The sequence below is a fragment of the Leopardus geoffroyi genome, chromosome A3 (assembly GCF_018350155.1).
Source record: "Leopardus geoffroyi isolate Oge1 chromosome A3, O.geoffroyi_Oge1_pat1.0, whole genome shotgun sequence".
Taxonomy (NCBI): domain Eukaryota; kingdom Metazoa; phylum Chordata; class Mammalia; order Carnivora; family Felidae; genus Leopardus; species Leopardus geoffroyi.
The window spans coordinates 119130995-119154213 of NC_059336.1; the positions used below are offsets into that span (position 1 = coordinate 119130995).

At 51.3% G+C, this 23219-nt stretch overlaps 1 long non-coding RNA gene across 1 annotated transcript in view; it reads left to right on the top strand.

The window, feature by feature from the left end:
• Positions 1-11: 11 nt before the first annotated feature.
• LOC123581397 overlaps positions 12-23219 on the top strand; it is a 34616-nt gene continuing 11408 nt past the window's right edge. Inside the window, exons 1-4 of the long non-coding RNA XR_006703723.1 lie at positions 12-127; positions 5230-5269; positions 7301-7358; positions 18812-18946. This is a non-coding gene — a long non-coding RNA (uncharacterized LOC123581397). The remainder of the gene's footprint in view (positions 128-5229; positions 5270-7300; positions 7359-18811; positions 18947-23219) is intronic.

Here is a 23219-nt window from a genome sequence, read left to right on the forward strand (position 1 = left end):
GCCCCGCCCCGCCAAGGAGGGCGCCGGGCAGCCGTGCGGAGGCGGTGCGGAGCCGCCCGGCGCGCGCCGGTCCCCACAGCGTGACGGTGGCAAGTTACGGACCCAGGTCTCCCCATTTGTAAAAGCGGTGAGAATGCATTGTTGATGTCGGAGCGTTTTGTAAACCGTTTAAAGAGATTGAGCTGAGCGATGTCAGAGACGAACCACAAAGTGGAAACGGCCTCTTGGGAGTCTCGTCTGAACAGGGAAGCACCCGGGAGGCCTGGAACGTGTCCCTAAGATGTGTTGTTCACATCTTCCAGAAAAGTGGCGTAGTCCACTTTTGGTCCCCGGAAGACCATGTTATAGCTGAGGAAACCAAATCAAAGCAAGTCAAGTGATTTGCGTCATTACGATCATGCTAGTGAGTGATGGAGTGGGGGGTTTGCACGGGGGTTCTTCAGTCTCCTTCAGATCCCTACCTCTGACACAGCCCCTCCACCAGGGCTCCCTACGTGCATTCCCAGGATGCTGCTCTGAGGCATCCTCGGCCGAAAGACCTAGGTTTGGTTGCTGAGGATTTCCGGCTTTTAAGATCCTAGTCCTAGTTCTCAGCGCCCCCCACCCCCCATGTCCTCTGTTCTCTTCTCCAGGCCTCTAGTCTGCACCTCATGCCTGTCACATCACATGCTGGAGTGCAAAGCCTTGGGGAAACTGCTTAAGTCCCAGGGGACACATCTTCCCCATTACTGCAGATCTTGTTACTTGAGGTGCGGACACAGGACCTGTCTGCCAGCTCCTCCTTCTTGCCCTAACCCAGCATTGAACTTGTGAAAACGGCCAGGGTTGAATCAGAAAAACTCTGAAGGGACTGCAGCAGACCTCTTTATTGCAGGAAGACCTGGAAGAGAAGGTGCACGAGTGGGGTCCTGGACAAAATGTAGGAGGTTACTAGGGGAAGGGCTTTCCTGGAGGAGGGAATGCCAGTGGGATGGCACGGAGGCACGGGTGGGCATGGAGTGTGTCTGGGTCTCCCACAGACCTGCCAGGAACTTTTCTGCTTCCTTCATTGGCGCCTGCTCTCTTCTGTCAGCGGGAGACGTGCAGATACAGAGGAGGGTTCTTCCCAGCTTCTTGTCCTCAGTAATGCAACTAGTTTCATGTGACTTACATATTTTATTAATTTACTTGTTTGCATGATTATTTTCGTTTTTTAAAAATATTTATTAAGTTTTGAGTGAGAGAGCACGAGCAGGGGAGGGACAGAGAGAGAGGCGGGGACAGAAGATCCAAAGCGAGCTCTGGGCTAACAGTAGTGAGCCCGATGTGGGGCTTGAACTCATGAACCGTGAGTTCATGGAGATGATGACCTGAGCTGGAGTCAGCTGCTCAACTGACTGAGCCACCCAGGCACCCCCATTTTACTTTATTTTGCAAGTTTATTTATGTAAGTAATCTCTACACCCAACGTGGGTTTTGAACTCACGACCCCAAGTCAAGAGTCGCCATGTTCTTCTGACTGAGCCAGCCAGGTGCCCCATCATGTGATATTAAAAGGAATCCATGCAGTTATCAAAATATATTCACCGAGACGCTGAGGCCTGTAGAGGTGCATGAAGGCAGACAGGCAGACCACACCAGCTGGATCGCCCCATCCCTATTGGAGACAGTTCCTACAGGCTATAGTGACATACTGGATGGGACTCTGGACCATTTTCCCGACAAGCCAAGGGCTCTCTCCTGAAGTAAACATTCCTAATGACCAGTGGTGTCACCAGCCCGACATGATGTCACTAACAGCACAGTCTTTGTCTGTGTCCACAGCCACATCATACAATGAATTTTAACTTATCACAGTGTTCTGACCATTCATCAAGCTGCTGTCCCTGGAGCCCAGGAGACAGGAGGATTTTGGGGGCAAATATACATGGAACCCCCTAAGTGTCAGGCCCTGAGTCAGGTGTGGGGCCCCAAAGACAAGCAAGACAAGACCCCTGCCCTCCAGGAGTTCAGGACTTTATGGAGGATAGGGGTGAGCACACGAGTAACCCCATAGTAGTGTGAGGAAGAGGCAGAGGAAGTTGGGAAGGGGATGGTTTCCCTAAGAGGGGCAGGAGCGAGGGCGTGACAGTGACAGTCAGTGCTGTCCTGGACCAGGTTCCCCTGTCTGTGCCCATCTGTGCTTGACCTTAGTCCTCACAGCAGCCCCATGAAGCTGGAATTCTAGGGATATTTGAGCAGGGACTTGAAGGAGAAGCAGGATTGTTCCAGGTGGAGACGGGGGCATTCCAGGCAGAGGCCACCATGTGGACACAGTGGAGGTGGCCAGCCAGCCTTCACACTGACAGCCTAGCCTGGCCAGGCTGTTTACAGGTGAAAACTAGGGTTGACATTAGTGACCATAGGTGGCAGTGAGCCCAGGACAAAGCCATTGGAGTCACAGGAGATAGAGATTCCGAGAAAAGTAGAGAGGAATCTGGGTGGGTATGTTTGCAAAATCCTCTGGATTCTTATTTGATGAAATTCAGGGATAGAGCTTAATCCGTATGTTGGGTACAAATTTGCCTCGTAATTTTGGAAGCCCTGGTTTCCTGGGTTAAGCAACATGTCCACAAAGCAAACCTTAAAACTTTCTGAGCCTGCAGAAAGTCAAAGGTGGGTCAGTCTTCTCTGTGTGGTGATCTTGGCCATCAGAGGAACAGCTGTCATAATTGCTCAGATTTGATTGTCTTGATTAAAGACAGCAGCTTCTGTGAAGATTGGAGTTACATGAAAGGGAGGAAATTTAGCAAATTTTTAGCAAAGGGAGGAAATTTACTAAGCGTTAGGGGTGCTCCTTCCGCAGAATCCTGTGTGTGGATAGGCTGGTAGACGGACAGACATATGACGTTCTTCATGATCCTCTAAAGGTTGCAGAACCTAGAGGAATGGAGTCACATCTGTGCAAGCTGTCCTAGACTAGGGAAGAGAGAGAGGGTGGCCTCCAGCGGGCTCTGTCCCTTAGAGTAAATTGACCATGGGTTAGTCGCTTAATCACTCAGCGCCCTACTTACCTGTCTGTAAAGTGGAAACGATAGCATTCAGAGCTTGTGTGCAAAGGGAAGGAGGACAGACGCAGAAGTGCAGTTGGAGGCCCCATGGGGAGGATCAGTGTAGCTGCTGTGAGGTCAGGGCTGGTCCAGCAGAGAGGTACACAGAAGGATCTGAGGCAGTGCATTAAAAAGCACTTCGCATGATTTGCCTAAGTGCATGATCCAGGCTTCTGGCCGGGGACATTTTGAATCAATTTGCATTACCTCCAAAGCACCTCTAATTTCCGGAGTCAAATACAAAATGTGTCACTGCAAACTCCTGCATTTGTATGCAGAGCTTACTGCCTGCCCATGTCTTGTCTGAAAGATTGAACATTGTCCTGATCAATTTAATCACATTTTGGATGAGGAGCGTTACTTTACCCAGGAAGGGACAGAGAGATACGTGGACAGGGAGTCCAGGACGGGCCTGTTTTGTTCTGAACAGGCTTTTGCTGTATGTCCTTGGGCCATTTCCCTCCTGGGTTCTGTTCCCCTGCTAGAATGTGACCTCCCTGTGGGCAGGTGACAAAGACTTCTTTTGCTCAACCAGACTTTAGTCCTGAATCTTCTCCTAGGCTCGTATGGGCACTTCCGTATAAAATCCAGTTTTGGTAAGAGCCCTGCTAAGTTAGTGTAACCGGGACCCTGTATTCTCCATATCTCTGCTCGACTTCCATATCTTACCGGATTCTTCATCCCCCACCATCTCCCAGGTGTCTGATCACCTGGGCCCGTCTTCAGCACGAATCCGGTTAGGTTGGTTTAGCCAGAATCCCCGTTTATCGCTGAGGTTTCTTCTTAGTCGTTTTCCATCCGCCCACCCCCTGCCCCCACTCCTTGGTTATAAATTCCCACTTGCCCCTGCTGTATTTGGAATGGAGCCCGATTCTACACCAAGGTCTCTTGTCCTCTAGCGCAATAGTCCTGAATGAAATCTGTTTTTATTGCTTTAACTCCTCTCTGGCCCTGGTTTTTCTCTGACACAGGGTTAGGTGTTCAGGTGCTATCACTCAGAATAGGGTGGGTGCTTTGGGGCAGCCACCTGAGGCTGGGAGGAAGAGGGCAGGGTCAGGTCCCAGCTGTTTCCTGGGAGAGCAACCGAGACAGTAGATCCCGTCCGACCAGACCTCACCTAGGAAGGGAATGTGAGCGATCTATGCTGGTGGAGCGGAGGTGGGTGTTGGGGTTCACCAGCTCTTTCCGGCTGACTTTAGTGGTTTCTATGGTGACCGGAGATGATCAGATTAGGAGTCACCTGCTCCTTCCAGCTTCAGACTCTCATAAGGTCATTCTCAAACCTTCTCTCTGCTTTTCTTCCTTAGCGTCTTTTTTTTGGAGCCCCTTCTATCTGTCCTTTAGAGCCGGTCACTAGATCCTGGAAGCAAGGTGTTTGCCTTGGTCCTCTGGGAGCATGATCAAGTTGGATCCAGATAAAGCACAGACTTCCAGTTACATTTGATTCAGATCAGCAATGAATCATTTTTCAGTGTAAGCGTATCTCCAAGGTTGTGTGGGAGGGTACATTTATACTAAAAGTGATTCGTTATTTATTTGAAATTCAAATTTAACTGGGCATCCCGAATTTCATCTGCTCACACTGGCACCCAGCTCAGTCCCCTCACTCACAGAGAATGAGCCATGATGGTGGCTGCACTGAATTGGTGTGTCTTAGGTAAACATCGTCCTTTGAATATGCTGCTGAGTAAGCCCATGATGTTTTCTTTTTCTGACTCTGTTAAGTCTCTAAATTTACATCAGCCTCTAGGAAATGAGCCTCACACAGGGAACCCCACAGGCTCCTGTGTTTAACACCCTTCTGGCTAGGGGTGAGGGCATCTGTAGGGGATTTTTTTTTTTAATGTTTATGTATTTTTGAGACAGAGGGAGACAGAGCATGAACGGGGGAGGGGCAGAGAGAGAGGGAGACACAGAATCCGAAACAGGCTCCAGGCTCTGAGCTGTCAGCACAGAGCCCGACACGGGGCTCGAACTCACGGACCGCGAGATCGTGACCTGAGCTGAAGTCCACCCCAAGCGCCCCTGTCGGGGATTTTTAAGACACAGACAGGGTTGAGCATTCTCCCGCTTTTGCATACGGTTTCCCAGGTCCCGTGCAGCCCAGACCCGGAGCCCGCACAGGGAACACCTCATCTAGCCTAATGTTCTTGCTTTTCAGGTTAGGAAGCCCAGGCCCAGAATGCAGGCGACTTGCCCAGGTCAGTAGTGAGTGACTTTGTGAGCTATGTTTAGTTATTATGTATTTATTTATTTGGATTCAGTTTTTATTAATTTAGTTTAAACCAGATCGTAATAAAACAACTCACCGACCCTGTATATGCTTAATTTACATTTAAAACAATACAACCTGTGGGGGCACCTGGGTGGCTCAGTCGGTTGAGCATCTGAATCTTGATTTCAGCTCAGGTCATGATCCCAGGATCATGGGACCAAGCCCTGCGTCAGGCTCCTGGCTGAGTGTGGAGCCGGCTTGGGGTTCTCTCTCTCTCTCTCTCTCTCTCTCTCTCTCTCTGCCCCTCCTCCCCCTCAAGTTCTCCCTCTCTGTCTCTCAAATATATATATTTATTATATTTATATATTTATATATAAATATATTTATTTTATCAAAATTTATTTTTATATATTTATATATTTTTAAATATAAATAAATAAATAAATAAATAAATATACACAACCTGTGAACAGACTAACTGAAAAAAGATTTGAAACATTTGGGAAAAATTGAACATGGGCTGGACAATGAGTTATTTCTAATTTTATTGGTTATATCAGTTTCTAATTGCTGCTGTAACCAATGACCATAATCATAGTGGTTTAAAACAATACAAATTTATTGTCTTACTGTTCTGGAAGTCAGAAGTCTGAAATTTAGTCACTGGACCAAAATCAAGAACTGTGTTCCTTCTGGAGGCTCTAAGGGAGAATCTGTTTTCTTGTCTTTTCTAGCTCCTAGAGCCTGCCTGCTTTCCTTAGATCCTGGCCCCACGTCACTCTGACTTGTTTCTGTAATCATATCTCCTTCTCTGACCCTGACCCTCTTGCCTGAATGATCTAGGACACCCTCCCCGCCACCATCTCAAAAGCCTTAATTTATTTTTTTTTCAACGTTTATTTATTTTTGGGACAGAGAGAGACAGGGCACGAACGGGGGAGGGGCAGAGAAAGAGGGAGACACAGAATCAGAAACAGGCTCCAGGCTCTGAGCTATCAGCCCAGAGCCTGACGCGGGGCTCGAACTCACGGACCGCGAGATCGTGACCTAAGCCTTAATTTATTTTTAAAAATTTTTACTTATTTATTTTTTAAAGTAAGTTCTAGGCCCAACGCAGGGCTTGAACTCATGACCCCAAGATCGAGAATCACATGCTCCACCAACTGAGCCAGCCAGGTGCCCCTCAAAAGCCTTAATTTAATCACATCTGCAAAGTCCCTTTTGTCACATGAGAGAACATATTCACAGGTTTGGGCAGTTACGACATGAACATCTTTAGGGGTCCATTTTTCTTCCTACCACATTTATGATAGAGGTGTCTGAATTACATTTCTGAAAAAAGTTCTTAGCAATTAGAGACGGGGTAGTCCCAGGTGAAATGATTTGCTTTAAAATGCTCTTGTTATGGACTGAGTATTTATTCCTGCACCCCCAACCTTTCCATTCATTTGCTGAAGCCTTAATCCCTAATGTGATGGTATTTGGAGATGGGGCCTTTGGGAGATAATTGGGGTGATATTAGGTTAGAGGGTAGAGGCCTCATGATGGGTTAGTGGCCTCATAAGAAGACATTTCTCCTCATGCACACACCAAGGAGAGGCTATGTGAGGACACAGGGAGAGGGTGGCCATCTGCAAGCCAGAAAGAAAGTCCTTACGACAAAACAAACTGGCCAGCTCCTTGACTTTGGACTTCCCAGCCTCCAGAACTGTGTGAAATCGATTTCTGTTGTTTAAACTCCCCAGTCTACGGTATTTTGTTATGGCAGCCGGAGAAGACTGAGACAACTCTAGAAAAAGGAGAAAAGAAAAAAAAAAATCCCCCAAAGCAAACAGGAAACAAGAGTGGCAGAAATTGCTGGTTGTTGAAGCTAAGTTTTGGAGACGTGGGGCTCTTATACTGTTTGAAAGATTTTCTGCGCGTTTGAAATTTTCCACAGTAAAAACAAATATGCAAGTTTTAAAAGAAATTTTAGAAGTTTTAACTGAAGTAGAGCTGACATATACTATTGTGTTAGTTTCAGGTGTACAACATAATCATTCAGTGATTACATACGTCACAAAACGCTCACCTCGGTAAGTATAGTTACCACCCGTCACCATACAAAGTTATTACACAGTATTATTGACTATATTCTTTGCGCTGTACTTTTTATCTCTGTGACTTCATTGCTTTACAACTGGAAGTTCATACCTCTGAATCTTCTTCACTTATGTTTTTTTAGAACTTTAAAAAATTTTATTTATTTTGAGAGAGAGAGAGTGCTAGTGGGGAAGGGGCAGAGAGAGGGGGAGAGAGAATCCCAAGCAGGCTCCATGCTCAGTGCAGAGCCTGACTTGGGGCTTGATCCCATGACCGTGAGATCACAACCTGAGCTGATGTCAAGAGTCGGACACTTGGGGCATCTGGGTGGCTCAGTTGGCTAAGCGGCCGACTTCGGCTCAGGTCACGATCTCACAATTCGTGGGTTCAAGCCCCACGTTGGGCTCTGTGCTGACAGCTCAGAGCCTGGAGCCTGTTTCAGATTCTGTTTCTCCCTCTCTCTGACCCTCCCCCGTTCATGCTCTGTCTCTCTCCATCTCAAAAATAAATAAACGTTAAAAAAAGAAAAAAGAGACACTTAACCAATTGAGCCACCCAGGGGGTCCTTAATCCTCTCCCCACTGGCAACCACCATTTTGTTCTCTGTATTTATGAGTCTTAAACATGTAATCTTTATGAAACTAAAACACAAATAGATATGTAAGTCAATGGAAAAGAATAGAATGTCCAGAAATACACCCAAATATTTGTAGGAATCTAGTAAATAAAAGTGTGGCATTTCAAATCAGTAGGGATATCTAAAAAGTATTGGGACAGTTGGTTAGATATGTGGGAAAAAAAATCTGGGTTCTTAACTCTTGCCTTATACCAAAATGAATTCTAATTTGATAAAAGATTTGATTAACTAGAAAAAAGTTAAACCATAAGTTTGCTAGAAGTAAACATGTGAAGCCATTTAAAAAATTGTAACGGGGGGCGCCTGGGTGGCGCAGTCGGTTAAGCGTCCGACTTCAGCCAGGTCACGATCTCGCGGTCCGTGAGTTCGAGCCCCGCGACAGGCTCTGGGCTGATGGCTCAGAGCCTGGAGCCTGTTTCCGATTCTGTGTCTCCCTCTCTCTCTGCCCCTCCCCCGTTCATGCTCTGTCTCTCCCTGTCCCAAAAATAAATAAACGTTGAAAAAAAAAAAATTAAAAAAAAAAAAAAAAGAAAGAAAAAAAAATTGTAACGGTGTTGGCAGGGGGGGGGAAGGGCCTTTCTAAGTGTGATACAAAACCTTGCCTGGAGGTTAAAAAAAAGCATAAATAAAATCAAAGATAGATGCCTCTGAAAAATATTTGCAACTCATGTCACAAAGGGCTAATTTCCTCGGCATGTAAAGAGGTCTCAGCAATCAGTGTGATAGGCATTTCTCCAAAGACAGTCTATAGATGGCTAATAAGAACAGGAAAAGGTGCTCAGCCATGCTTAGCCATTAAGGAAATGCAAATCAAAACCACAGTGCGGGCGCCTGGGTGGCTCAGTCGGTTAAGCGGTTAAGCGGCTGACTCTTGGTTTTGGCTCAGGTCGTGACCTCACAGCCGAGGGATTGAGCCCCGCGTCAGCCTCTGTGCTGGGCTCCCTGCTGGATATGGAACCTGCTGAAGATTCTCTGTCTCTCCCTCTCCCTCTGCCCCTCCCCCCCACTCTAAAAAAAAAAAAAAAAAAAAAAAAAAAGAGTGGAGCAGGGAGGGGAGATAACAAGTCCTGGAGAGGACTTGGAGAAACTGGGACCCTCATACATTGCTGGTGGGAGTGTAACATGGTACATCTGTTTTGGAAAACAGTTTGACTGTTCCTCAAAATGGGGAACATAAACAGAGAGTTACCGTAAGACTAAGCAATCCACTCTGAGGTATTTTTCAAAGAGAAATTAAAAGATACATCCACCTAGGGTGCCTGGGTGACTCAGTTAGTCGGGCAATCGACTGTTGATTTCAGCTCAGGTCATGATCCCAGGGTCGGGGGATCGAACCCCATATCGGGCTTGCACGGAGCATGGAGCCTCCTTGGGATTTTCTCTCTCTCTCTCTCTCTCTCTTTCTCCCTCCCTCTGCCCCTCTCCCATGCTTGCTCCATCTCTCTCTCTCCATTACCTCCTTCTCTCCCTAAGCAAACATACGTCCACTCCAAAACTGTTACAGTAATGTTCATTATTTATAATAGTCACAAAGTGGAAACAACCCAAATGTTCATCAACCGAAGAAAGAGGAATACCAACTGAGGTGTATCCCTGCAATGGAGTATCATTCAACAATAAAAGGGAATGAATTTCTGACATCTGCTGCAACATGGGTGAACTTTGAAAACAATATGCTAAGAAGTCAGCCATATGATTCTATACGTGTGAACTAAACATCCAGCATAGGCAAAACTATGTCGAGAATAGATTAGTGGTTGCTTCAGTCCGGCAGGGGTGGTGAGGACTGGAGTTGCGGGGCAGGGACTAATAATGGGTACCCTGGGTTTCTTATTGTGAGGGAGACGAAATGTTCTAAAATCCAACGGTGGTGATGATTGCACAGCCTGCGAAGAGACTAAAACCCCTGAACTGTACAACTTTATGTAGGTGGGATGTGAATTGTTTCTTAATTAAGATGTCAACCAAAACTTAATACAAACAAGACCAGAAACAAAAAGGAAAATGGACGTGAACATAAGCAGACAATCCATGGAAAGGGAAGTGCCTCTTAGACCCATGAAAAGAGGTTCAACTTCACTCGTAAGAAGAGAAATATAAATTAAAATGATAATGAGTACCATTTTCACCTATTTGGGAGATTTTTTAAAAATATTTTTTAAAGTTTATTTTTAATTATTTTGAGAAAGATATGGAGAGTGTGTTGGGGAGGGGCAGAGAGAGGGGGAGAGCGAGAATCCCAAACAGGCTCCATGCTGTAAGGGCAGAGACAGATGCGGGGCTCGAACTCATGAATTGTGAGATCATGACCTGAGCTGAAACCAAGAGCTGGATGCTTAACTGACTGAGCCACCTAAGCACACCTGGGAGAGTTTTTTAAAAAAATGTTTATTTTTGAGAAAGGGTGCACATGCAGGGGTGGGGCAGAGAGAGAGGGGGACAGAGGATCCGAAGCAGGCTCCTTGCTGACAACAGAGAGCCCGATGTGGGGCTCAAACTCATGAACTGTGAGATCATGACCTGGCTGAAGTCGGACACTTAACTGACTGAGCTACCCAGCCACCCCACGGTTGGGAGATTTTAAGCAAAGTGTGACAATGTGAAATTTATTGGCCAGCCTGTAGGGAAACACTTTCACGCCAATGATGGAAATAAAGACACAGAACCTCTGAGGAAGGCTATTTGGTGACATCTATTACATTTATATAGGCACACCTGTGCCTGCACGGGACTGCCATGCCCCTCTGAAGCCATCTGCCTCTAGGTTTGTCTTACATGAGAGGCCTTCGGTACTAAGCTCCTGTTATGCTGGGTTTTCTGGTGTATGAGACCAAAATGAGTCCTAACTGATAATCCCAGCAATGCTACTTCAAGGAACTTATTCTAAAAGTTGTTCGATATGTGCGTTATAGGAGCGGAGTGGAACCACCTCAATGTCCATCAAAAGGAAAGTAGCAGGATGCCTGGGTGGCTCAGTCGGTTAAGCGTCCGACTTCGGCTCAGGTCATGATCTCGCAGTTCGTGAGTTCAAGCCCCGCATCGGGCTCTGTGCTGACAGCTCAGAGCCTGGAGCCTGCTTCCGATTCTGTGTCTCGTTTTCTCTCTGCCCCTCCCCCGCCCACCCTCTGTCTCTGTCTCTCTCAAAAATAAATACACATGAAAACATTTAAAAAGTTAATTAAGAAAGTAGTTAAATGAGTGGTGGCACCTCCGCACACCCTCCCCCAGAATGCAGCGTGGCTTTACGTGGGAACGAGGATGCTCTTTATGTGCCAGTGTTCGATGACCTCCAAGATGCCTTGTTGAGTGCTCTGTGTCAGAAGTGCGACCATTTGTGTAAAGAGTGTTAAGAAATACAACCCTGTAAAGATACAGGACAATTTGTGGACTGATGTGTAGAAACTGATAACACGGGATGCCCCTGTGGCTGGGGGGCTGGGGTAAAAGACTCACTTGTCACGACACACCCTTTTGGTACCTTTTGGATTTTATACCATGGACCTTTACCTATTCAAAAGTGGTAAGCAGAACAAAGGACGCAGCACCAGGAAGACGGTGCACCCCGGGGATGGGACCCGTTCCTTTACACTCGAAACTTCCAGGGGTGTCGGCTGCTTCCACGCCCACGGCTTCCCCAGAATACCAGGGGAGTTGGGAAGCACAGTCTTGCTGCCCGAGAGACTGGCTTCTAACTTGCTGTGTGCCTTTAGGCCGGTCACTTCCCCTCTGTGAACTAAAGCCGGACTACCTGACAACTTATGGGCCTCCCAGATCCCGGGCTCCGCACTTGCCGGAGGGCCAACGTGAGGGTCACTGCACTGCCGCTAGATGGCGCGCTGCCCCTGCCGCTGAAAGAGACGCTGTGGCTGAGGCCCACCCAGCTTTTAAAACCAACTGAGTCACCCGAGGGACTTTTTACGTCAAAAAGCAACCTCCCCGTCTTGAGCATCGTAGGGTGAGTGATTCAGAGGGGTGCCGAATGACAAAACAGAGCGGCTGAAGGCTGAGGTGGAGGATACAGTCAAGTGGCCTCAACGTGACTGTATCCTCAGTCAAGGGGGGCAGGGGGGCCTCGCTTGAGAAGGTGGCGGGACCCCAGGCCCGGCTCAAGGTTTCAGGCTCCCTGTCAGTTCAGGGATGCCTTGGCCCGGGGGGGCAGGGAGCCTCGAAGGGCATGCGCTGTGGAATCAGGGGTGGGCGGTCTGCTGACCTTTCCGAGCCTGTGTTTCTCATCTGTAAAAGGAGTGTAATAATCACAGCTACCCTACAGGGTTGATCTGACAAATAAAGTGCTACGTGTGGTTCTCTTTCGTAGTCTCTACCCTTGACACATCAGAAGGGTCAGTAGGTATAGCTGTCATGTGGATAAAGAGTGGAAAGGCCGCTTTTACAGAGGACACCTTCTCCTGGGGATTGACATCCCCAGCCCCGAGCCCAGATGGGGCTCCTCAGAGAAAGGAGCTTCCCGGGTTTGAGGCAGCAGTCTTTCCGCACTATTTTGCAGAAGTTGCTAATCGTTGCTGGGCTCGGAAGGCATTCCCTAGCCATCTGATGTCGACGTTTCCCAGATTTTACTTTTTATGGGGACATGAGAGGAAAGTGCTGCATATCTTCGCTTAAAAGCAGTTCGGTTTAAATGTTACAAAATGTAAACGCTATGGAATAAGAAGGGAGGATGGCCTTTTTAAGAAGTTTTTGGCCAAAGCCAGCATTTGAAACTGCTGGAAATCAGTAGGGCCGTTAATGTGTACTTTTTTAGCGGCTCCGGGGGAAAAATGACCTTTTCTTTGCAGCAGAGATAGGCTTTAGCAGGGAGGGGGCAGGCAGCAAACGGGTCAGGGGATGACAGTCTTCTCCTGGCTGAAAAAGTGACCGTGTGGGAGGGGCGTTGGCCGTGCTGGCTCCCTGGCCCAGCGGAGCATCCCCCTGTGCGATGTGCCTGGAGGAAGGGACATCCTTTTTGCCGCACAAAGGGGCTCTTTGCTCAGCCCATGAGGTTGTCCCTCACAGGAGGGGCTCCTTTTCGGTTCTACCAAAGGCACATCCCTGCTTGCTTTAGCCTTCAGAGGGTAGAGTGGAAACTGGTTTTCCTTTCCCCAATGGAGAGAGGCCCAAACAGCCGCAGATCTCAGACTTTTTTTCACTTTGTTTCTTCAAAACAGTGCTTCTAGAATGTTCCTGTTAGAATGTAGATACCCAGGTCGACTACCTGGAGAGTCTCAAGGGGTGGGTCTGGTGAGTTGGTCCTGGCAGGCCTTGGGCTGCCTTAGCCCTGTGTGAGGATGGGAATCTTGCGCGAGGGGCCCTGGGGCAGGGGCCAGGGGCCAGGGGACGGCACGGAATGATCCCAGAAGCAGGGGCTGGGGAGAGCCAGCTGAGGGGCCACAGAGGCCCAATCTCAGGGATGCTGGCTGAGCAGATGAAGTGGACCATTCCATCCCAAAGCGAAGAGCCACCCAGGAGCCCAGGCTGGGGGGAATGAGGGGCAGGGGAACACTGTATTTTCAGTCTGCGCTCTGCTCCTTCCCACCCTGTGACCGCGGGCAAGTTATTCAACCTCCCTGAGCCTTGGCCTCATCTGTAAAAGGGGGAGAGTGATTGCTGGCATCTGGTAGGTATTCAACAGTGACAGCTGTTCTCTTCCCTGTAATAGGTCCTTTAAACTTGGCCCATGGGTCCCTGGGGGCAGGCTCGTGTTTGCCTGTGCTATGGGCACAGGGGATGGGGGGGGGGCAAGCCTGTGCTCCCCATAACTCTGCCCGTACCCACCCTTCCCCTTGCCAAGGCCCCCCTGGGCCAGCATGGCTGGCCTTCTCTGACTCTTAGTCTCTCAGTTCAGAGCAGCTGAAGGTGCAGACTCCCAAGACCACCTCCTTGGTTAGTGCCTCAGTTTCCTGATGAGTGAAATGAGACAGGTTGAGATGCCTTTGGGGTTCCTTCCAACTCTGGCCAAATTTGTACAATGATTAGTTCTGCGCTATGCTAACTGAGGCAGGGAAAGGGGAGATCCACGCGGATACTTCATGACACTGCTGTAGATGTGACCTGGGGCCCGCACTGACTCCTGACAGCCCTTAGTGCATCCTTGGTACCACGGGGCAATGTCTGGATACAGGGGTTAGATTTTTGGCCCTGGCCTGACAGGAAGGAAGGGGACAAGGACTCTCCACGATTGTGAAAGCCAGAGAGGTCTTTCGGCTCGAGCCTGGCTCTGCCTCTTCCCTTGTATGACTTTGGACACGTTATTTCGGCTTACTACATCGAGTCTCCCGATTCGCAAATGGAGGGGCAGAGTCAGGTGCTCCCTGGTCTGGCCTTTCCGTAATGGCAGACCCGCAAGGTTGGGACGGGTTGGTCCTAACCTGAATTGTCTGTAAGTTTCCCCATGAAGGTCCATCCAGCCCTCATTGTTTCCGGGCTTGGATGTGAAAGCTTCCTCTTCCTAGGTGTTCTGGCTTGGGATTTTGGGCAAGTCCCCCGGACTAGCTGAAGTGTGGAGACTTCATCTGCAAGGTGGGCATGACTTCAGCCGCTTCATAGGTTCAGGGGGGGCAGATGAGGGGCTAACTGTAAAGTGGGGGGCCGGGGATGATGGATTACAAGGCCCATCTGAACACCTCAGAGCAGGATGGAGTGAAAGCGGCTGCTGGTCAATTGTCGATGCCGGAAGTGGGAATAGTAGGACAGCAGTGTGGTCCAGGCACACAGCTGGCCCCGGCCTCTTGGGAACCCGTTCAATTGCCCACCCCGACCCCTCGCCCGAAGCTGGCCCCGAGGGAGGTGTGTTCAGGGGAACTTGGCTTTCCTGAGTGTCTTCAGCTGTTGGGGGGTGGAGGAGCCAGGTGGACTTCGGGCACTTGCTCCTCGGGTCGTCAGCTCACTCCTGCAGGCCTCTGCCCCTCCTCCCTGCCCTGGAGGCAATGGCTGCCTCTGCCGCTGCCAGGGGTCTGATTTGTGGGCTGGAAGCTCCTGTGAAACGTGAGGCCAGGGAGAGCCAGCGAGGTTCCATCACAGGGTTTTAAAAATCTTCTCCCTTCTGGACTCTGCTGTGGGCCCTCCTTGGCCTCCCTGGCAGGGGGAGTAGCTCGTTCTTGGCTCTAGAAGCAGCAGCTGGGCATCCCAGGCCCTGCCAGCTCTTGGATCGCTGCGTGCTCCCCGCCACTCCTCTGTCTAGGCTGTGTGGAGTGGGAGCCCCCCTCCTGGGGAGCTGGTGTTTCCATCAGCCTGCACTTTGCTGCCGGGCTCGTTTTCTGGAAACTCTAAATCATACGCATTGTTGCCCTGTTCTGAAGCTTCCCCTGGCTCCCCGTTGCCTGTGGGCTAAGATACCCGCTCCCGGCTGGGTGGAGGCCTCCAAGATCTTTCTTCCATTCTCCTCCCCCTCCTGTCCTTCTTCCTTCCCTCCCTCTCACACTTGCACACCATCGTTTGATGCCTGTGAGGCCCCAGCGACATCGCCACGGAGGCGACGGATACAGAGCTGGTCTTCTCAGCTCCACTCCCTTCCCTTCCCAAGGCAGCCTTCCCATTGTTCCAGATCCTTCCGAGAACATTCCTTTGCCTGAGCCCAGCTCAACTTCCTGTCGCTGAAACCACAGCAGAGTGAAGACAGCAAATGTACCCATCACCCCAAGCCTTCCCTACGCTCCCTTTTTAATGCCCCTCCTGGTGCTACCCTCTCTCATAACCATTGATCTGCTCTCTGTCCCTCTGGATTAGTTTGCACTTTCCAGACCTTTATATGAATGCAATCGTACGATGTGGGCTCTTTCTGTCTGGTGATTTGTGACCCGTCCGTGCTGCACGTAGCGCTGGCCATCGCTCTGCGTTTCTGAGTAACGAGTTGTGCTCGGCATGGGTATCGCGGTTGGTTTATCCGGTTACCCGCTGGTGGATGTTGGGGTTGTTTCCGGTGTTTGGCTATTACAAATGCAGCCCTGAGGGGTGTGTTGATGTGGAAGGAGCACTAATCAGGGAGGCTGCAGGCCCCAGCTCTATCCCCCCACTCGCTGCCTGCACATCCCCTCTCCTGTCTGAGTTTCAGTAATGGCTTCTGCCACATAAAGAGGACACGTAGTTCCTAAGGTCCCACCAACGCTGATAGTTGGCTGTCTTTACGTTTCTGCATTGTCGGAGCACTCCGTGGCCCCCCCGCACACTGCTGGGCTCATGGCCAGTGAGGGCCTGGTCAGGACCTGGATGCTGCGGGCGCCTCGCCGCCTGAGCCTCACCTGGAGCCCCGAGGGGGGAACGTCCTGTTGCTCGGCAGCTCCAGGGGCTTAGGCTGAGGACTTTGGAATCTGAGAGGACCCCTGACTCGTGCACAAGTCCCCTGCACTGCTGGCCCAGGCTCTGCTCGGGTACTCCCAGGGACAGGAGTCTCTGCCTCACGTGGCCGCCCCACCCACTGCCCCGCCCTCTGATTCCACCGGCTCCTGGGGACAGGTGGACGGGGTGGGGTGGAGCCGGGTCTGTCTCTGCTCTCTCTCCCCTTGGCTCGCTGGCCTCCCTCCCTGCTCCCAGCAGCCTCAGCAGCGCCCTACTTAGACCCCAGGGAGGGGTCTGCCCATCTGTTCACTGTGACGGGCTGGAGGGGGTGGGGTGGCAGCAGGCTTGTATCGCGTGTGTGGTGCCAAATCTGGAAGATTAATCCCAAATCGCTCAGGACTTGGGAACAATGCAATGGTTTCCCTGCAGCCTGATGTCCCCCCGCAACTTGCTGCTCCCCACCCCCCCTCCAGTGGGTCGGGAAGCGCTGTGCTCGGGCTCACCCTGCCTTCCAGAGGCTGCCGAAGCAGTACCTGGGGAGGGGAACCTGGGAAGGTGAAAAGACAAAGCGGCACAACTAGCCACGGGCTGTGGCGGCTGGGCGTGGAAGGTGGAGCCACACAATCTTGGGCTCAGACCCTGGTTCTGCCACTTACTGGTTGGTCGGGTGACCTTAGGCAAGTGATGTGAGAGCCCTGGCCTCCTCTCCTCACTCTGGCCTCCTCTCCTCACTCCTTCCCCTGGGTTGTGATGAGGCTCTGCTAACACCTAGCCCAGCTCCTGACACACGCTTAATAAATATTCTTGGTCCCACCCACCTCAGCCCCGACTGACCTAAGGGCCTTGGATATCCGGCAGTTTCCTGTGGCAGATCTCAACTCTTGGGGCCACCTGATTGCTCTAGCGACTGCCCTCCCCTCAGGGACAGGCCAGGTGGCTGAGAGAGGGGCTGGGTCTGAGCTGGGAAGCAGGCAGGAAGGGCCGCGCTCCGCTCCGGAGCTGGGGCTCAGGTGTGGAGAAGGAGGTGAAAGCTGAGCCAGGCGAGGACGCGCTTGCTATTTTCAGCAAATTCAAATCCCCGGCCCAGGTCAATGACATCCGGGAACTCAGGAACGGAGCTGATGGGACTGGAGCCCAGCCACCTGTGAGCTTTGATTAAGCAGACAATTTTAGAGCATAGATAAAAGGAAGGGGGTAAGTAGATGGAGGCAATAACAGTTCACCAAGAACATGCGGGAATAAATGTCACCGTGAATTAAGGGCCCTCTGTTTTGTCCTGTCCTCGTTGATATTTTCATCAAAGGTTTGAATAATGGCACCGAAGGCTGGATTATCAAATCTGTGGGTGATATGGAGCTGGGAGAGAGTGGGTATAGATTTAATAGTGGAACCTGGCTTCAACACCTGGAACGCCATCAAAAGCCTGGAACAAACCAGATAAGATCTAGCAGTGCTAAGTGGGTGAGATTGTGCACTGACATTAAAAAGAGCAACCGCCGGGCTTCGCGCAGGAGAGGCCTGGCTCGCCACGTACCTAACGGGCACTGACTTTTTCTCTGATTTGCTACCAGAATGCCCAGTCAAGGACAGAGTGATGTCCTCGGTCCTCCCTGGCTTGGATCAATAAGCAGGAAAGCAGGGAGAGGAGGGAGGATCACTTTAGCTGTGAGTTGTCAGGTTGGGGGAAGAATGCTGTGGTCCCCCTCCCCCAACCTGGCCAAGTGCGGCAGTGGGCTCCAGGGAGTTACTCATACAAATTACGCTACAGGGGGAGATGGCCTCTTCTTCCCAGGTTGGGCGTCTACGGCCGAAGTGATATTGCTGCTCTACCCTCTGCCTGTTTGAACAAGGGAGAAAATTCTGGGGAGTGGTGGCAAGGCTCACTGGGGGCCGTCTCACTATCTGGCATGGTTAGGATGTGTGAATATCCCTGTGGGTCACATAGACCCTGCGAGGTGGTGCGGTCACCTTGGGATTTTTACAGCATTCCACAAGAGTGCTGGCTGTGGGGCCAGAGGTAGCTGGGAGGGGACCCCCCACCCCCACCCCCCCAGCAAGGGCTGGAGCTGTGGGGACATTGGGTTGCCCCTCTGTGGAACAGAACGGTGAAGGGGCTCGTCTATGCCTTCTGAAAATCACACACAGGGCCCTGGAGGGCCAGCACTTAGAGCCGGGTCACAGGGCAGGCTTCCCTTGTCATTCAGCCCCCTTTGGCAGCCCGACTGTGGAACCGCCAGAAATAGAGGGTGGCAGTGGGGGAGAAGAATGTGCCTCCTCCCCTTTCGAAGTCCTTCTGGAGCCGGGAGACTATTAGCATTAAAACGGATTTGAGATTAAAGTTGTTAATGGAGCTACACTGGACTGGACTTCCTTATACCGAAGAGTGACCACAAAGCTTTGGGATTGGCCCTGGCTGTTATTTAAGAGACAGGAACAGGGGAACTCAACCTAGTGTTGCTAAGGGCCGTGAAGGGAGGGAAGACAAAGCCATTTCTTCCCTGTGGCCTGCCTGGTTCACACTGTGCAATAATCCTGTTGCAGGAGTCTGGGGGCCACGGGGCTTTCAGCTGCGCCAAGAAGGCGAAAATCCTATCCCCGCAGCACCCCTTCCCGCCTTCGGTGACACGAGTTACTGCTGTCGGCGGTTCCAGGGATCGCTCAACGTCACAGTGACAAGTAAGCTCTCCGTCTCCTCCTTCTGCCATCCTCACTGTGTCCGCGATGTCTTCTCTCCTGGTCACAAGATGCCTGCCACTGTTCCGGGCATCGCACGTAGACCTGGCGAGGTCCGGTCCAAGTAGTGGCGTTTCCTCCACCGCGATTTCTTTTAGGAGGAGAAACGCCTTTCTGCCCCCTCAGACTTCCCCCAAAGAGACCCTTAGCCGGACTTGAGCACACTCATAACTGATCCGATCTTTGGAAAGAATGCCGGAGGTCACCGTGATTGATTTAGTCTCTAGAACTGAGGTTGGGAAAGGGTGAGCACCTGAAGAATGTCAGTCCTCTGCCATCGAGGCAGAAGGGCGCAGGGATGATTTTCGATTAGATGACCGGTAGTACCTGCCACAGTGGCCCACACGACAAACTCCGGGGAAGGTTGGGTGGGCTGCAAGCTCTGTGTGAGCCTATGAGTCAGATGGACTCCTAGGCTGCTTTAATAAGGGAGTAGCATCCAGAGCAAGAGAGAGAGAGAGCGGTCATTGTGTCTCTGAGCTGGCTGGGCCACACACGGTGTGTCAAGTCGCAGGGGAAGAAGTAAGCGGAAGCTCTTACAGAGAAGGGAGTGGGATGGGTGGGTGTCTAGCACACTGTCATGGGAAGTAGGGCTGAAAGAACAGGGCATTGAACCGGGAGAACACTGGGAGACACCTTTCCATATGGGGAGCCATCCTGAATCCTAGAGAGATGCCCACAACAGAGGGAATCACTTCATGTGGTTCTGGAGGGCACAGCCAGACCCGGAAGCAGTCCTTATCTCAATAGAAGGAAGACATTTATGGTCACTAGAGCTGCTGCTCAGTGAACGAAGGGGCTGCCTCAGAGGGTGAGGGTCCTGTAAATGGAGGCTCTATGACCTGCTGGGAAGCCACTGAGGCAGTTCTTGCTTTGGTAGGGAAGTTGGATTAGAGGCCTTCCAGGCATGGAGTTGCAGTGGAAAGGGCTTGAGCTTAGGAGTCAGAGGGTCCTGGATAGGCTTTGCCGCTTACTAGCTGTGTGACTTTGGGTAAATCACTTAACCTCTCTGAGTCTCACCTTTCTCATCTACCAAACTGAGGGTAACAGTACCTGCCTCACAGGGTGGTTGTTCCATAAAGTCTGTGGCACATAGTAGATACTCAAGGATGAATGGACCCTTAATTCTTTGGGGTGTCCTTTACCTTTGGAGAGAAGCTGGCAAGGACACCCGCTGTACCATACCAAAAGTGTCCTTAGAGCTTTTTCTGCCCTGGATGAGGCAGATGGAGAGGGTTTTTTTTTTTTTTTTTTTTTTTTTTAATGTTTATTTATTTTTGAGAGAGACAGAGACAGAATGTGAGTGGGTTAGGGGCAGAGAGAGAGAGGGAGACACAGAATCCGAAGCAGGCTCCAGGCTCTGAGCCATCAGCACAGAGCCCGATGCGGGGCTCGAACTCACGAGCTGTGAGATCATGACCTGAGCCGAAGTCGGACACTGAACCGACTGAGCCACCCAGGCGCCCCCGGAGAGTTTTTACTATGGAGTTGAGGGCAGAGCACAGCAAAGCCCAGGTCAGGCTCCCGGCCCCAGCAGCCCCTGGTGGTCTCCCCAGTTGGACCCGTGCACGCTGGGAGGCTAGGGCCTCTCCAACCCCGAGGATAATTCCAAAGCAGGCTCAGGGATGTGGGCTTTCTTCCTGCCACTCTGATCCGGTCGTCAGACCAGAATGTTCTGTAACTGGGGATGACCTGGTTACATGCTCCCTCTTTAGGGAGCCAGAACTGTGGAAGAGTGTTGTTTTGGGGAGTTGGTCTGGGTCAAAGGCATGACCTTTTCCCCAGAAACCTTCGGCCCTTTCATCTGAAGGGCAGGGGTTGTTGGCTGGATATTCTGCTTCCCTCGGTCCAAAGTCTAGGGCTGTGGGCAGTGTTTGCCCAGGAAGTGGGTAAAGTGTTCATGACCCCTTGTCTCCTTGTGCTAATGGGTTCCACAAACCATGTCCACCTGGGGGCTCCCCGACCCATGGAACAGCAACTGCGTGGGACGCTCTGGGGCTGAGCAGTAGCCCCTGCCCAGCACACCTGCTGCTAAGGAGATGCCCCAGTGGTCAGCTTGGCTCTCAGATACAGAGGTCAGTGTGAAACAGTCCCAGCTTTCAGGACCTTGGGTCTTTCTGAGCTTTCGTTCTGGCATCTGTAAAACGAGGATGTTAATCCTCACCTAAATCGCAGAGTCTTCCAATGATAGATGAAGAACGGAGTGAGAGAGCCTCGTAAATGGAAAATGCCAGAATGTGAATTCTTGGGAGTTCACGGCCAGAGGAGATCACTGAGGTCAGTTCCATCACAGCCCCTGGCCCAAGGGCTTGGCACCACACACACAGTCCTCCCCTGCAGCTGGGAGACGAAGGGGCAGGGGGGTGTCCTGGTGTCTCTCCAGATGTACATGTGGGAAATTTCCAGCATCAGAATGACTCAACCTCAGAGATTAGCGGCTTTCATCTGGGCCCTTACTCTGGGTGCGCGAGGAGGGGAAAGGAAAAGTGAGCCCATTTGGATACTAATCCTGGCGACGTCATTATCTTGCTTCACGACCTTGAGCGTCTCACTTCCTCTCTGTGAGCCAAAATCTCATCCTCTGAAAAAGAGGAGCTGGGCCAGGGATCTAGGGGAGTGTGTGGGGGTGTGGGTGTGTTTCTTTGCAATCTTCCTAGGCAGTGCCTAAGGCTGTTGTTCCAGCATCGCTGCTACCCGGGCAAGAGGAGGGGACTGTATCCACTGTCCACTGTTTGTTTGGGGGTCTCTCGGGAAATGGAGTCTTTCAGCCTTCAAACCTGAACCCAGCTCTGAGAGTCAGAGAGCCCCCCCCCCGCCCCCCCCACGCCCCCGCCACTTTATGCTTCTCAGTGGAGACGGTGAGGTGTCCCCTGGGTGGGGAGGCGGGCATGGCCAACATGGGTAGTTGGTCTTTCCTCTGGCAGCATGTCTGTCCTACAGAAGTCCTCCCCCAGCCCTGGCTTCCTGAGATAAGTTGTGGAGATGCCGGTGGGCTTGGCCGACGGGGCCATGCTGAGCCTGCAGAAAAGACTAGTCTTTAGTGGGAGGTGGGAGGACCTCAGGGAGGACCCTCAGCTCCACCGGAATCTGCCATCTTTGGAGGGTGACGTTTTTAGGTTCGTAGTATCCCCTCTCACCAAGGTTCTGAATTAGAAACGTGTCCCGAACAGCTCTGTGACTTCTGCCAAACCTTCACCGAAGCCGTGGACCACCCTGGGTAAAGGGCGCCGTGAGTGGGTGAGAGCACACGCTTGTGGACCGTGGGGCCTGGGCTCGGATCCCCGCTCTGCCACTCGTCCACTGCTCGATCTTGGCAAGTGAGCTGTTCCCAAGCCTTGGTTTGAGCGGACACAAGATTGGGAATAACCTATGTGTTTTGCAAAGGTCACGGCCTCCCGTTATAGAAGGGCTTATAAGCCAAACTCCTCTTGCAATTTATTGAGGAGGAAGGACCAGCCTCTCTCTTTAGGAGGCAGAGATGTCGCTAGGCCCGCATATCCCAAAACGTGCTCCGTGGAACACAGGGGGTGCGGAGATGTCGTGCAGAGGGTCTGGTGCCACCAACGAGTTTGGGCCGTGCTGGGTTAAGCACAGGTAAACGGCTGTGTTTGCCGCAGGGCTTTTCCTAACCTTTACTAAGCCAAGGGGGCTCAGAAAGCTCCATGAGCGAGTGATGTGTGAGCGTTTCCTCAGATCCATTCGCCCACGGAACCCTTTTCCCACAAGGCACACCGTGGGACACGTTTGGGGAAGAGTTGTCATTGCCTGCCTCTTTCTGGGCTCCCAGGAAGATTCTGTCTCTATCTGAAGCTTACACTGAGTAACCACATCAGCGGAGCTCTTGGTATATTTATACCCCACATCCACTCTGCGGTGCTGGTTTTCTATTTTTGTTTTGCTGTACATATATTTTTTAGTGCAGGATGCCTCAGATGCGGTGGGAAGTGAGGAGGGTGGGGACGGCGTCCTGTGGAGATAGAGAGCCCACACTAGTTCCCCAGACAATTCTGGGCCCTTAGGAGCTGGGGGCCGGGGCTGGGGCATAGCTCATCACTACCATCATTCTGATCAGCCCTCGAAAGACGGGGGTGCCTGCAGCCCCTTGGGGACTCCTTTGCGTTCTGATGATTTTGCCCCGGGCGAGGAAGGAAGGAGAGAAGGTGTCAGCATGTATATGTCCTGCAGGAACTACTTCAGAAAGTAAGAGCAACCTCGT